General features: G+C 35.2%; 1 protein-coding gene across 5 annotated transcripts in view; it reads right to left on the minus strand.

Moving 5' to 3' along the window:
- Positions 1 to 12,696, minus strand: part of Gtdc1 (glycosyltransferase like domain containing 1) — a 355,236-nt gene extending 342,540 nt beyond the window's left edge. For 3 of the 5 annotated variants that reach the window (XM_042683442.1, XM_042683443.1, XM_042683440.1), the window contains exons 1-2: positions 12,641 to 12,687; positions 5,772 to 6,084 (exon numbers count right to left, since the gene is read on the minus strand). The gene's annotated coding sequence lies outside the window, so the exon portion shown is untranslated. Of the gene's footprint in view, positions 1 to 5,771; positions 6,085 to 12,640 lie in introns of all 5 variants that reach the window. The other 2 variants (XM_042683446.1, XM_042683441.1) reach the window with 2 other exon arrangements.
- Between the last annotated feature and the right edge of the window lie 1,752 nt (positions 12,697 to 14,448).

Here is a 14,448-nt window from a genome sequence, read left to right on the forward strand (position 1 = left end):
TCCAGTCACTGAAATGAACTGATGTTTGTTTAGTAAAAGAAATACAAATGGTCAATAAATACATAACAAAAATATTCAAAATCTAATTTATCCACCAAGAAAATGCAAATGAAAGTAAATATTCCATACATTCCCAATCAAAATAGCTACTATTGATATAAATTTTTTAAAAGTAGTAATAGGCGATGATAATATAGGACAAAGAAACCTTTAGATTACTGGTGGGAATGTAAATTAGTGCAGCGACCTATAGAAATATTAGATAGATTCCTCAAAAATCTAAAAGTAAAATTATCATATGATCTAGCTATACCATTCTTGGTATATGACCAAAAGAATCAAACAGAACATATAACAGATCGCTGTATGTTCATATTCATTGCAACATTATTGACAGTAGCCAAGTTATGGAATAAGCCTAAATGTCCATGAACAAATGAATAGGTTAAGAAATGTGGGTAAGTATAAAATGAAGCATTAGGAACCCATTAAGAACAAAAACCATGATGTTTGGAAATCTTGCAAGGAAAATAGATAGAACTAGAGATTATGTGAAGAGAAATAAACCATACACAAAAAGGTGTCACATCTTTTCTTTCAAATGTAAAGACAAAAAGAAAAAGGACATATAAGTTAGAAGGGATACAAAAGATAGCAGAAGGAGGGGGAAGGATATTAAGTGTGGGTGCTGGAGGCAGAAATACAATCAAATCAAGTGTGATATAATACGTAAAATCAGTAAACACACATAAAAATATTTATGTAATTCAAAAAAATTGTAGAGCCTGGGCGTCAGTGGCTCATGCCTGTAATCCTAGCTATCCAGGAGGATGAGATCTGAGTATCAGGGTTCAAAGCTAGCCCCGGCAGGAAAGTCTGTGAAACTCTTATCTCCAATAAAAAAAAACTGGGAGTGGTAATGTGGCTCAAGCCGTAGAGCGCTCACCTTGAGCTGAAGAGCTGAGGGTTAGCTCCCAAGCCCAGAGTTCAAGCCCCACAACTGTATTAAAAAAAAAAAAAAAAAAACCTGTGGAATTTGGAACTGTCTAAAGACAACTTGATATGTATCTGGAGTTCAGAAAAAAAAAAACAATTTTTTACAATGTAAGCCCATAGGGAATTATGAGGTATATATACACATATGTGTACATGTATGTGTGTGAAAAACTTCTAGGCAATATTTGATGTTTGAACTTAATACAACTGAGCATTAGCACAGAGACTAATAGATGTGTGTTTTCTGGTTCATATAACATATAAATCCATAAATTCTGCTAGGTACTTCACACCATTATTTTTACTTTCACATTTGAATTACAACAATATGGATAGATAGATTTAAGATAATAACATGAACAAACACATTCCTGGAGCTACAGCTCTGTAAAGGTGACACTATCATCAAGATAGTCATTCTTTTCTTTGTTTTGTTTTTTCAATCATGCTGGGCCTTAAACTCTGGGCCTAGGCGCTGTCTCTGAGCTTCTTTTGCTCAAGACTAGTGCTCTACCATTTGGGCCACAGCACCATTTCCAGCTTTTTATGAATAGTTTATTGGAGATAAGAGTCTCATGGACTTTTCTGCCTGGGCTGGCTTGGAACCATGATCCTCAGATCTCAGCCTTCTTAGTAGCTAGGATTAAAGGCAGGAGCCATAAACACCCGGCTAAGATAATCATTCTTATTCTGGGACAGTTTTTAAAAAAAGAACTATCACTTGTTATGAAACTAATGCCAAATGCTTTTTAGGATCATTTGTAAAAAATCATTGTCTTTTCTCAAGCTAGTTTTCAGTGTCTCACCCCTGTAATCCTAGCTACTCAGTAGGCTGAGATCTGAGAATCTCAGTTCAAAGCCAGCCTAAGCAGGAAAGTCTGTGAGACTCTTATCTCTGATAAGCCACCAAAGTAAGCTTGAAGTGTAACTATGACTTAAGTTAGGTAGAGTATTAGCTCTGAGCAAAAAAAAACTCAAGGACAACACCGAGGCCCTGAGTTCAAGCCCCAGAGTTAGTTCAGTTTTGATGTTTATAATCATCCAATATCTAAGCTGAGTAAAGTTTCTAACTTTATAATGGAAACCATACCTGATGAAAGAAGACGTTACATTAACAAAGAAATTCACAAGAGACACTTATTACAATAATTAATTCTGCAAAGTGTGATAGTACATGCCTGTAAACATAGCCCTTGGAAAGTGGAGGTACCAAGACTAAGAGTTTAATACTAGCCTTTATCTTGTGGGCCTGTCTTACAAACCATCTACTGTAATTAAAACATGCATAATAATGCTTAACTGGTACTTAAAACAAAATATTTTTTTTGGTCGGTTGTGGGACTTGAACTCTGGGCCTGGGTGCTGTCCCTGCACTCTTCAGCTCAAAGCGAGTCCTCTACCACTTGACCCACAGTGCCACTTCCAGTTTTCTAGTGTTTTATTGGAGATAAGAGTCTCACGGAGTTTCCTGCCCTGGCTGGCTTTGAACCTCGATCCTCAGACCTCAGCCTTCTGAGTAGCTAGGATTATAGGCGTGAGCCACCGGCGCCCAGCTTTAAAACAATTTTTTAAGAAGAAAAGTTTTATCTATCTAGTGTGAATAACAATTACTTCTTTCCATACCTTTGATTATCCCTTGTACTGAAAGTGAATGACTATCTTCCCACTGAATCTCCTCCCTTTTTCATTTATTTATTTATTTATTTATTTAATTTTGCTGGTCCAGGGATTTAAACTCAAGGTCTGGGTGCTGCTTCTTTTGCTCAAGGCTAGCATTCTACCACTTGAGCCACAATGCCATTTCCATGATTCTCCTTTTTGCAAGGTTCATCTCAAACTTGGCCTCTACCTCATAGCCTACCATGAAGCCCAATGACATATAGGATTCTTTCCATATCCCACAACACTGCCATTTAAAGCTGTACAGTACCATCAATTCTACCCTGGATAAACTTTTAAATATTTGCAACAAAGCAGATGCTCCAAGAAGAACAATGTCATAAACATCTTTTCTTCCATGAAATGCCTAATCTAGTATCTTAATGTATTCTGTTCTAAGCACCCACTAAAGCTTTGCTCAACTAAGTTCCTATTAAACAAGAAAACTGATCAAGTGAACTAAATTTAATGGGGTTAATGATTCAATTGCCTTTCATTACTTCTTCAAACACAGTACTTTTTCACATATTCTATATGGAGTTAGCCAACTCTGTTTATGATATGTATTCACATCTGTGAAGCTCATTTTCACGAAAACATAGATACTACTACAGTAGCAAAGGAAATCTATTAACATATCTGAGTTCAAGTCCAGATTCAGGAAGGAATTACAAATATAAATATTATATATATATATATATAAAATCACTTCATTTATCACTTCATTTCAAGAAGGCTTTGTCATTCTATGCCAACATAAAGTCATTCATGTTAAAAGCTATTAATCCTTATTTTTGCCCATAATACCTGATGGCCTTTGTAATTACTTTTTTATTTCTTCCTTTATCAGAAAACTGCCTGACAGAAAAAGCCTTTGCACAAGAGGAGCCACGAGTTATAGGACTATTTCACTTCTTCCTCAAAGACTGGATATAACCATATAACTTCTAATACCCGTATCAAGTTGAGATAGGAAATAACTTGCACAATGTCTTACTTAATGTCTTGCATAGAACACTTTCAATAAACAGTCCATGTACATTCGTCAGATTTTTCATTGTTGTCATATTACTGACAGTCATCTTGAATCCGTCATGAATTCCACAAAAGTTAGAACCATTGTCTTTCCCATCTCCTATAAGTATGATAACTAAATACTCTGTAAACCAGAGTTGGTGAAATAAAGAATGTAACTGACCAATCCTGAACATCCTTTAATTCTAAATGCTCTGTCACTTCAGAAAGCAATTCATTACAATTCACCACACAATGTAGTGGGACAAGATAAAACTAAAACTCTTTTGACTATTGATACACAGTTAGTTTTAAACACTTATTTTCTTTTCTTGATTTTATTCAATAATTCAGTTACTAGCTCAAGAATTATCTCAAAGATTTAAGACTGATACTTTTCCACAATTATGTTCTCAAGTTGAATTCTGCCATGAATTATTTTAATATTTACTTTTGAGATGGTTCTCAACTTCAATATGGACAGGTAAATTAAATTAACCATAACCTATCAAACTACACTTATATATTTTTCTAAATTATTGTATTTTGAAAAGAGTTTACCTTAGAAGGAAAAGATTTTTAACAATGTCTACAATGCTCTATTTACTTATTGTTCCTTCTACCTTAGAAAAGGCTTTTAAAGGCTACAACAGACTTCTCAATTTGAATAGACTATCACAGTTCAATTTATACTTCTTATAAAATATAATTGTCTATAAGGTATAAAAGTCATTCCTAACAAAACTTACATTTGAAAATAGCAATTACCCAAACATTAATAGTAATCCCAAATACAATTCAGTCAGTTCAATTAAGCATAATAAATGAATGACAAAGAATTTTGACTCAAAATCCCTCCGAGTTCTAGGATTGAAGCACTTTCAAGAGCATCCCTTTCCTTCCATATTCAAGTTTCAGAGATTCAATGTCTCAACACACCCGTGTTTCTTTTACAGGCTTCAATGGAAATTATTTTTTAGATAGCTTAAAAGCCAAAAAATCAAATCAATAGAAAGCTATCATGATTATGATCTGAAATCTAACTAGCAAAATACAGGCGTGCAACTTCCACTAGAGATCAAACTACAGATCTTTTTCCTAGAAGGATGGCCATGGTGGCTGCACTACACTCTAAAAAGCCTGCAATCATGGCAGTAGCACAGTAACAAATTGAATAACAAATTGAAATCTTTAACAAAGATTTTAAGGTAAGTCATCAAGAAACTTTTTGATCATAGATGAGCTGCACAAGCTATATAAAACATAACCTAGATTGTATATACTAGCCTATTAAAGAGTTTGTGAAGAGTTACAATAAAAAAGAAGTGTCAATTCACCGCAAAAAAAAAAAAAGAAAGAAAAAGATTCAACTTGGGGAGAAGCTACTAATCTCATTTCCCAGTACTGATTTCAAATCCTCTATTAATGGTATAAATAGCTGTACACCAAAAGCAGGAACTATCAGCCAAATATTTATATGATTAAGAAAATACTTTGATGTTCTAAGGTTTGTGATGATACAATAACTCATTTTAAAGGCACATAGTTTGAGGTGACATTAATCATGATGCACTGAATTAATAAACTGACATTGAATTGAAACTTCTTTGTACTTAAATAGTTTTAGTCCAATGCATAATTTCTTAATAAATCATTTAAATGAATTTGACTAACCGGTCTGAAAATACTAATGTATGAATTCAACTCTTCTTTGAACACTATTTTCTACTTGCTACTGGGTATAAGTGTATCCAAAATGATGTTTTCCTAGAAAATTCTCTAAGTAGGTTTTGACAAATACAAATACAGTACATTTAAATATTCGACATGAGAACAGAATCTGTAGATGCACAAGCAAAAACTTCTATGTAAAAAATCATATTCCTTAAATTAACCTAGTTAGTAAACAGCTGTTATTCTTCATTGCATTTCCCTTAAAGAGAAGCCAATTCTAAAAGGTAATAGCTACACAAGTTCCATGAATAAAGACAGGATCTTTAAAGTTCGATTAACAAGGCAATTACTATATATCATTATGGAATGATAATGCAATATACATTTCCCAAGTAAACTCAAATTTACTTCACACCAATCACTATTACCATTTTTTTCCATTTTGTTTTAGTCATAACGTCCTTGTAAAGCCTCGGTAAGGCTTGATCCACAATGATGTTATACTCTGCCAGTCCTCCAAAGAATATGCAAGACTTCTCTTTCAACTTCTTTGTATACTAGGTGCATCACTGGACCCAGCAGGCAGCAAACCCAGGCAATTTCAGTAATGAATTTTGACTCTCTATGCACAATAGGTGACAATCCTTATGAAGTATCCAGTCTGTCTTATAGCTGAGAGATCTGAACCTGCTGCAGATGTCACATCTAAATTCTTGAACGGATTTTTATCATCAGTGTCACCTACAAAACAAGACAGTATCACCAACAGGCCTTGAGAGATCTATTTCAATACTGCTAAACTTTCTACAGCATTCCTGAAATTTATTTACTAAACAAGGGTCAGCAAACACTGAGCCCACAGGCTAAAATCCTATTCTTACACAGTTATGATCTAAAAACAGGTATGTATCTCAGCCTCCTAAGTAGCTAGGATTACAGGCATGAGCCACCAGCGCCTGGCTGAAAATAGGTTTATAATTTTTAAATTATTGGAAAATTTTTTCAAAAAGTTTTATGTTCTGACAAATGAAAACAGTTGAAATTCAAATGTCCATCTTTACAATAAAGCATTATTGGAACACAGCCACAAAACTTCATTTATATATTTTCTATAGCTGTTTTCATGCTGCAGTAACCAACTTCAATAGTATAACAGGGGCAGGGATACCTGACACATAACCCTAAAATTTGTTCTTGGAAAAGAAAAAAATCTGTCAACTTACTTAAAGAGTATTTTGATGGGTAAATTACGATACCTAAAGTCTATTGCATAAAGAACTGAAAAGGAATGACCATAAAGACACAACTGTGCTCCTGACTTACTTTCCTATCCATTCAATTAACAAATACATTTTAGGCCATCTCTGCCTCTCCAATGCAAACAGCAATAGTTAATTTGTTCTAATACCTGGCTCAGCCTTGCCTCATTCCAAGGGATTAATACTGACCTTAGACAGGAAAAGGTAAAGAACTAAACTTCAAGTTAAATTCCAGTTCTTCAACAATGGCCTCTTCCATGTCCACATCTCCTGGTTCTACAATGCTGATTTTGTATGAACTGTTCTCCAGAATGGGCTTGCTATATTGGATACTCATTTTAAAGGTCCATATTTCCTGCCAGAGATCAGCAGCATTTTTTATATACCTTTGCTTGCTGTCACTTCTAGCCAGGTTTTTGTTTTAGGGGTTTTTTTTTGGTTTTGCTTTTTTGGCCGTCATGGGGCCTGAACTCTGGACCTGGGCGCTGTCCCTAAGCTCTTCCGCTCAAGGCTAGCGCTCTACCACTTGAGCCATAGCTCCATTTCCAGCTTTTTCTGATTATGTGGTGCTGAGGAATCAAACCCAGGGCCTTATGCATGCAAGACAAGCACTCTACCACTGAGCCACCTTCCCAGCCCTCTACCCGGGTTTTAACAGTCACCCTGTAATGAGAATTTGGGGAATAAATTTACTTTTGGGACTGCAATTTCAACACTTTCTGGCCTCAACTACTCCCCTTAATCATCAATGCCCTAGAATTTACTACTTTCTTTTTTACCTTCAAACCACTGGCCCAAGATGAGGTCAACCTTCCCAATTAGTTTGTCATTCTGTTGGTTGAGCACACTTCAATACCAAATACAACAACACAACAAAGTAAAACTTCTGTGCCTAAAAATACCCAAAGTAAAGTATGTCTTATTTTTTTAGCATCTGCCCCATATTATCCCCAAGCACTGCCTAACAGCCCTTCTCTTTCATCCCTCTGCTGTTACTAGTGGTCCCATGTTTCTATACCTGCCTTATCTGAATGTTCTCTACCACTAATCACCCATCAAGAGGGCCCAAGTGTCTCTTGATAATTACTTCATATAAAGCTCATAACCAGAGTGATATCAAGCAGGAAGAAGTTGACTATTAACAACTATTAACTACATCTTAGTTTTGAGTAGTAGTCATATAGGTAGCATGAATCTTAAAATACAAATCTTAAAAGACATGCCAAAACCATATTTAGAAATCCTAGTTAAAAACCCTATTTAGAGGGGCTGGGAAGTTGGCTCGGTGGTAGAGTGCTTGCCTCTTATGCATGAGGCCCTGGGTCCAATTCCTCAGCACCACATGAGCAGAAAAAGTAGCACTGTGGCTCAAGTGGTAGGGAGATAGCCTTTAGCTTGAAGAGGTGAGGGACAGCACCCAGGCCCAGAATTCAGGCCCCATGACTGACAAAAAAAAAAAAACCTATTTAGAAAATGTTCAAGAAGTCCATTGACATATGCTTACAACTAGGAAAGCACACATGCCAAATTCCAAAAGAATTTAAAACACTACACCTTTAAAACTCAACTCATTCCATCCGTCTAGTCTCAAGTCCTTAAAGAAACAGTTCTCAAATTTCTTAATACTGTAAAATGACTCCTTTGCACTCTTATAAGTCATTGATATTTGTTTGTGTGGGCTATAATCACCAATGTTTGCCATATCAGTAACTGGTAAGAATCTTTTAAGTATTTTAACCCATTTTTACAAGTAGCAAACTATGTATTTAATAAGACAGATTTTACATTTTATGAAAAATTACTTTCCAAAATAAAATAGAACACTAAGAAGAGAAATGATACAAATATTTTTTCAAATATCTTCCATGTTTATCTTAATAAGAGACAAACAGATTCTCATGCCTGCCTCTCAATTCAAAAAGTTATACTACTATGACAATAGTTTTATTTTTATGGACCTCACAAAAAGGGTCCCACTGACATAACACCATTTAAAAATTACTATCTTAAGGAAACACAAAAAGTTACAAACAACTTGCCATCCAAAACTCCATAATAAAACCCTCCACATAACAAATCTACCAAATACCTGCATGAATTCTTTAAATTTGAACTGAAAATTGTTCTGATTTGTTCTGAAGCTGAATTAAAATAACATAAATAACAATAGAAATAAGCATTTAGTAGACTTATACCTGTATTAGCTCATTTAAAGCTCTTGATAATCTTATTCACTAGCTGTTATACAATAAATGAAACTCTATGGTAGAGAGAAGGGAAGTTATCTGTCCAATATCACTATAGCAACTACCAGTATTTATTGGGTTCAGATATTACTAAGTAATTTTCAAAGCTAACTTAAGTCCTGAGAACTTTTTATTATAATTTTTAACTTCATTATTCTTTATTATCTTTATTACAGATGAAAACATCGAATTGATGAGCTACAGCACCCTGCCCTAGATTACTCAAATGGAGAGTAGATTTTCTATACATATCCAAGTCTATCTGACTTCAGAGTAAACTACTGCGTTAATTCAGCTTCCTATCACTACAAATAGAATGCCTGAGACAGGTTATTACTTAAGAAGAAAATCAGGCTTAATTATCTTATAGTTTAGAAAGTTCAATACAAGATCAGGTAGCTCCATGGTTTGGGCTTCTGGAGAGGAGAGTGTTTAGGAATAAGTGCTCATATCTCCAGCCAGTAAGCAAAGAAAAGATGAGACTAGAGTCCCATAATCCCTTTTGAAGCCATGCTCCAAGTGACCTTAAAATCTCTCACTGGACCTCACTTCCTAAAAGGTCTACAGCACCTCCCAAAAGCACCACTTTGGAGACAAAGCCTTTAAAATATTTCCCTCTGGGGAACATTCAACATCCAATATAGAAACTATATATTTTGACTTTCTGTATTACATATCAGTATCACTTACATATCAATAAAGAGAGGCTACAGAAGTCTTACATAGATTTAAAGTCAAGCAAGTAAGACCTCTATTTTGAAAGATTATGACTAACTTATTACATCTGTCTTCAAATGGAACAAAACCTATTTCCATTTAAAATAATCCACGTGTTCATCATGCTATTTGAATATGACAACAAATTATAAATTGTTATTTATGAAAAAACACTTAACACTGCCAAATCATATCAACCCACTTGATAGATGAGACATCTGAAACACAGAAATGTTAAGCAACTAACTTTCCTAAAGGCATGCTGATCATAAATCATAAAGAATCTAAATCAAAGCTGGGCATCAGTAGCTCACACCTATAGTCCTAGGCTACTCAAGAGGCTGAGATCTAAGTACCATGGTTCAAAGCCAGGCAGAGAGACACTTATATCCAATTAACCACTCAAAAATCAGAAATGGCACTGTGGCTCAAAGTGGAAGAGCTCTATTCTTGTCCAAAAGAGCTCAGTGACAGCACCCAGGCCCTGAGTTTAAATCCCACTACTGCAGAAAAAAAAAAGAATCAAAATCAGTCTGAATTGACCATCAAGTCCAAAATTCTCAGTCAGTCATACTGTCTACATATATTTATGAAGGCCTCAGGCAATGACCTAGCAATTGCAAACAGGTCTGGGTAGAGGGCTTGCTGCTACTACTCTCTAACCAAGACATTCAAGATATGACTCATCTTGCATCTAAAAAAGCAACAGAAGAAAAGGAAGCTAACTGGTGCACCCTAAAAATAAAGACATGCTCTCAGGTGCTTCATATAAAGATAAGGCTAAAGAATGAAGTAAAATTTGGGGACATTGGTGGCTCATGCCTGTAATCCTAGTTACTCAGAAGGCTGAGATCTAAGAATTGAAATTCAAAGCCAGCCAAGGCAGAAAAAAAATCCATGTGACTCTTTTCTCCAAGTAAACACCAAAAAGCTGGATGCAGAGGTGTGGATCAAGTGGTAGAGTGCCAGCCTTAAAGCAAAAAGCAAAGTGAGGGAGTACAAATCCCAGAACACACACACACAAAGTAAATTCACTTACAGAAGTGTCAGTACTCATTTCCATGGCTGAAACAAGCTTATCTCCTTTAAAAATAAATAGCCTATGTACTATGTGATTACTTTTTTCCTTTGTGTTTTTGCCCCTATGGTTTATCCCCTGTTGTCACTGCATTTGATTTTGGTACCCTGGGTATTGTATATATGTTTATCTGAACTAGGTAAAGGAAGGGGAACAACAAAATGGTGAGACAAAGGACAAAGAAGGAACCTATGCAACAGTAATACTCACAAGACAACATGTTGGAAATGATCTGTACAACTTGTGGGGGGGGGGGGAGTTGGAGGGGAGGGAACGAGGGAGAAAAATGAGGGAAGCGGTAACAAGTTAGACAAGAAATGTATTCACTACCTTATTTATGTAACTGTAACCCTTCTGTATATCACCTTGACAATAAATTTTAAAATTAAAAAAATAATAATAAATAGCCTAAAGACAACAGAGGCTGAGTACAAATTACCTAACAACTTTGAGATACCAGAAAATTTTGTAAACCTTAGTTAACTCTACCAGAAATCATTCTCCTATAGTGCAATCAAGCAGTAAAATTTCCATTTGGAGTTAGGGCCTACAAAGATTAGGGTTTATCCCCTGATGTTTGTCTCTGTTTTAAGGATTTACACTATAAGATGGCTGCTTAATATGAAACACTAAAGAGATGAAGCTGAAAGGAATCAGGATTCTTATCTAGCTCAAATGATCCTTGCAACCTGCTGAAACTCAAATTTTAGGACATAAATTTAAGATTGGTGAGGGAAAATGCAGTTTTCAATCAAATCATATTATCAAGTAGTTCCCACACATCTTTTACAAGAAAATGACAAAATGGAAGGCAGTGGTGTACCATCTACAACAGCAGAAAGTACAAAGCACAAATAAGTGATAATTCCTGTCACAAAATACTACTCTGAATTCTTCCTTATTCCTCTGTTTTAAAGAGAGGGAAGACTATACAGCAATGATCACCTTTTCCCATCATTGAGTCCTAGAATGAATAAAAGTATCACAATCTAGTAATGTGAAAGCAGCTGACAGATATATACATGAGATATACATATATATATACATATATATATATATGGGGGGAAAAAAATCAAGATTAAGGTCATGTCCCTTGACATGCATCATTTACATTAAGGATTTCTTCACTTACATAAATTAATTTCATGTACTTCATTTCATTCAGATAATTGAAGTTTCTCTTCAGAGTTTTAAAGTGTTTACCCCAACATAATTAGTAAACTGTCCACTTTTTAAAATACTGCTACAAAATTACCACTCTTTCCTTTCTACACAAACACATATACTTCACTATCATTAAATGTATAAGACTTTGGCCTGCAAGGGAAATTTAGTTCAAAAGCCTTCTTTAAAAAATTAGTACAAGAAAGTCTACAAGAAAAGTTATGGTCATTACCTTTTTAATACACAGTGTTTGCATTACTTGTTAAAGACACGGTAATTTGGGTGTTCAATACACGACTACTGTTCTGAAACCAAATTAAAGGTTTAGACTACTAAAGAGTTTCATGACTTGCCTCAATACAATAACTAGGATTGTATGTTGAACAAAATCAAAGAAGTCTCTCATTTTACGAGCAGTCATTTAAGGGCCTTTTAATGAGAATTTACTCTTTAGTATATAATTACTAATGAACAAAAATAGAGCCATTAAACGCACTTCTTTATAGTGCCATAAAACTTCCATGTGTAATAAATATAAAATAATACATACAAATTCATCAAACTTGAAAAAAATTGAAATGTGCAGTGCCTTACAATTTAACAAAGTGAAATTTTTACACATTCTCTTCTGAAATCAAACTTGTGCCAGATGACTGATAAAGCCATCTTTCATAGGATTGCTTATAAGCTAAAATGCACACTCTCTAATACTAATGATAGCAATGAAATACCCAAATTTCTTGCATGAATTCTGAATTTCTCTATGAACTTTGCTTTCCCACACTGATACACAACTACTGCAATTAATGTATATGCAGTCAATATTTTATCACCTGCTATGTGCCAAGCACTACAGTCAGTGTTGAAGACATCACCAAGAACAAGACAAATTCAGTTTTCCACCAGTCTAGAAGAGAGGAAATAACCATGCTGTAAAAATACATAAAGGAAGCCTGAGCTTAACACTGAGAGAAGACAAGGGCAAAAAATGCAACACTTAAAAATAATAACACCACTGAAACTAGATAAAAATAATCGGTTAAGCAATGGATAACCTAACTAAAAGCTAGTTAGAAAAAGATTCTAACTAGTGACCAGATAAGTCCTGGGTGTCCTACAGTCCCTGATATAAGTAAATGGCTGACCCTCAAAAATATTTCAAGTGGTCATAGCCAGAGTCTAATTCTCAATATCAAAGGGGTCAGACTGCTGAGTGTGAATCCAGAGAACAGTATCACAGTATCTTGGCTTGCCAAGACCTCTACCATCTACCTATGAACAAAAACAGGTCCCAGCTCCCTGTGAGGGAGGCAGAATATCCAGGGAAGGGAGCTGGAAATGCTGCTGTGGTGCTTAAGTCAGCTTAAGGTTCCAGGTTCACAAAATTTTTTTTAAAAGATACCACAAAAAGTGTATGGTGCCACATCTTACTCCTGAGAATAACCAATGTTCATAGCACCAGAAACACACCACACCAATTTTGCTACAGAGGTATGGTGGGGAGGGAAGATCCTTAATGTATTTTCTTTCTCTTTTCTTGGTCGTGGGGCTTGAACTCTGGGCCTGAGGCGCTGTCTCTGCGCTCTTCAGCTCAAGGATAGCGCTCTACCACCTGAGCCACAGCATCACTTCCGGTTTTCTGAATAGTTTATTGGAGATAAAAGTCTCAGGGACTTTCCAGCCTAGGCTGGCTTTAAACCGAAATTCTCAGATCTCAGCCTCCTGAGTAGCTAGGATTACAGGCATGAACTCTTAATGCATGCAACCTATGTCTTAATGTATTTTCAATCTGGGTGGAAGGGACTGGTCTGATTGTGTGTAGGACAAGGAGATTGCAAGGGTAGATATACGATAACTGTTTCATATAAACAGTACCCTATGCTACTATATAAATGTCTTCAGTAATAGTATCAATAGAAAAAGTGAATATAGTATAAAGATATCCCTGACAGACATCTTTGGGCTACTATCTATATGACTCTACCTGTTCAAATAGAAATTTTTCTATGGAATTGGCCCTGCATTTGCTATGCCCAAATTTAGCAGAGCTCTTCAAAAGATAAAGTGGTGGTACTTTCCAAAATAAAAGCTTGAAAATTGTTCCTGTTTTTTTTAAAGTTTAAAAAAAACATTATTTTAATCTACTAAAGAAAGAAGAAACAAGAGAAACCTAACAACGAAAAGACGAGCTACCAATGTGGCTCAAGTGGTAGAACATGTGATGAGAAAGTACAAGACCTTGAGTTTAAACTCCAGTACTCCCAAAATAAAATGACAGATAACCCTCTGTGTTTTATCTTTTAAATACCACCAACATGAAGTACAGCATATCAACTTGAGTTAAAATTTTTAAATATCATTTCAGGACAAGTTGCCAAAGTACTCTGAATCCAAAAGCCATGTTCCTTACAAGTCTACATGCTGAAAAATATATCCTTATAAAGTGAAACCAAACCTTTAAAATGTGGCCTACAATATCATTTAGAGGATTTATTAATTCATGGCCATCAAACTTTGATAGAGTATAAATCTGGTAATTCTAGCCTGACTGGGATTTTCATACTTGCTAATGTCATACGGATTGATAACAAATATTAAAGACCAAATTTCCTACTCCATTTTTCTAAAATAGGGTATACCT

The sequence above is a fragment of the Dipodomys spectabilis genome, unplaced genomic scaffold (genome assembly GCF_019054845.1).
Source record: "Dipodomys spectabilis isolate Male_0828 unplaced genomic scaffold, ASM1905484v1 ptg000081l, whole genome shotgun sequence".
Taxonomy (NCBI): Eukaryota; Metazoa; Chordata; class Mammalia; order Rodentia; family Heteromyidae; genus Dipodomys; species Dipodomys spectabilis.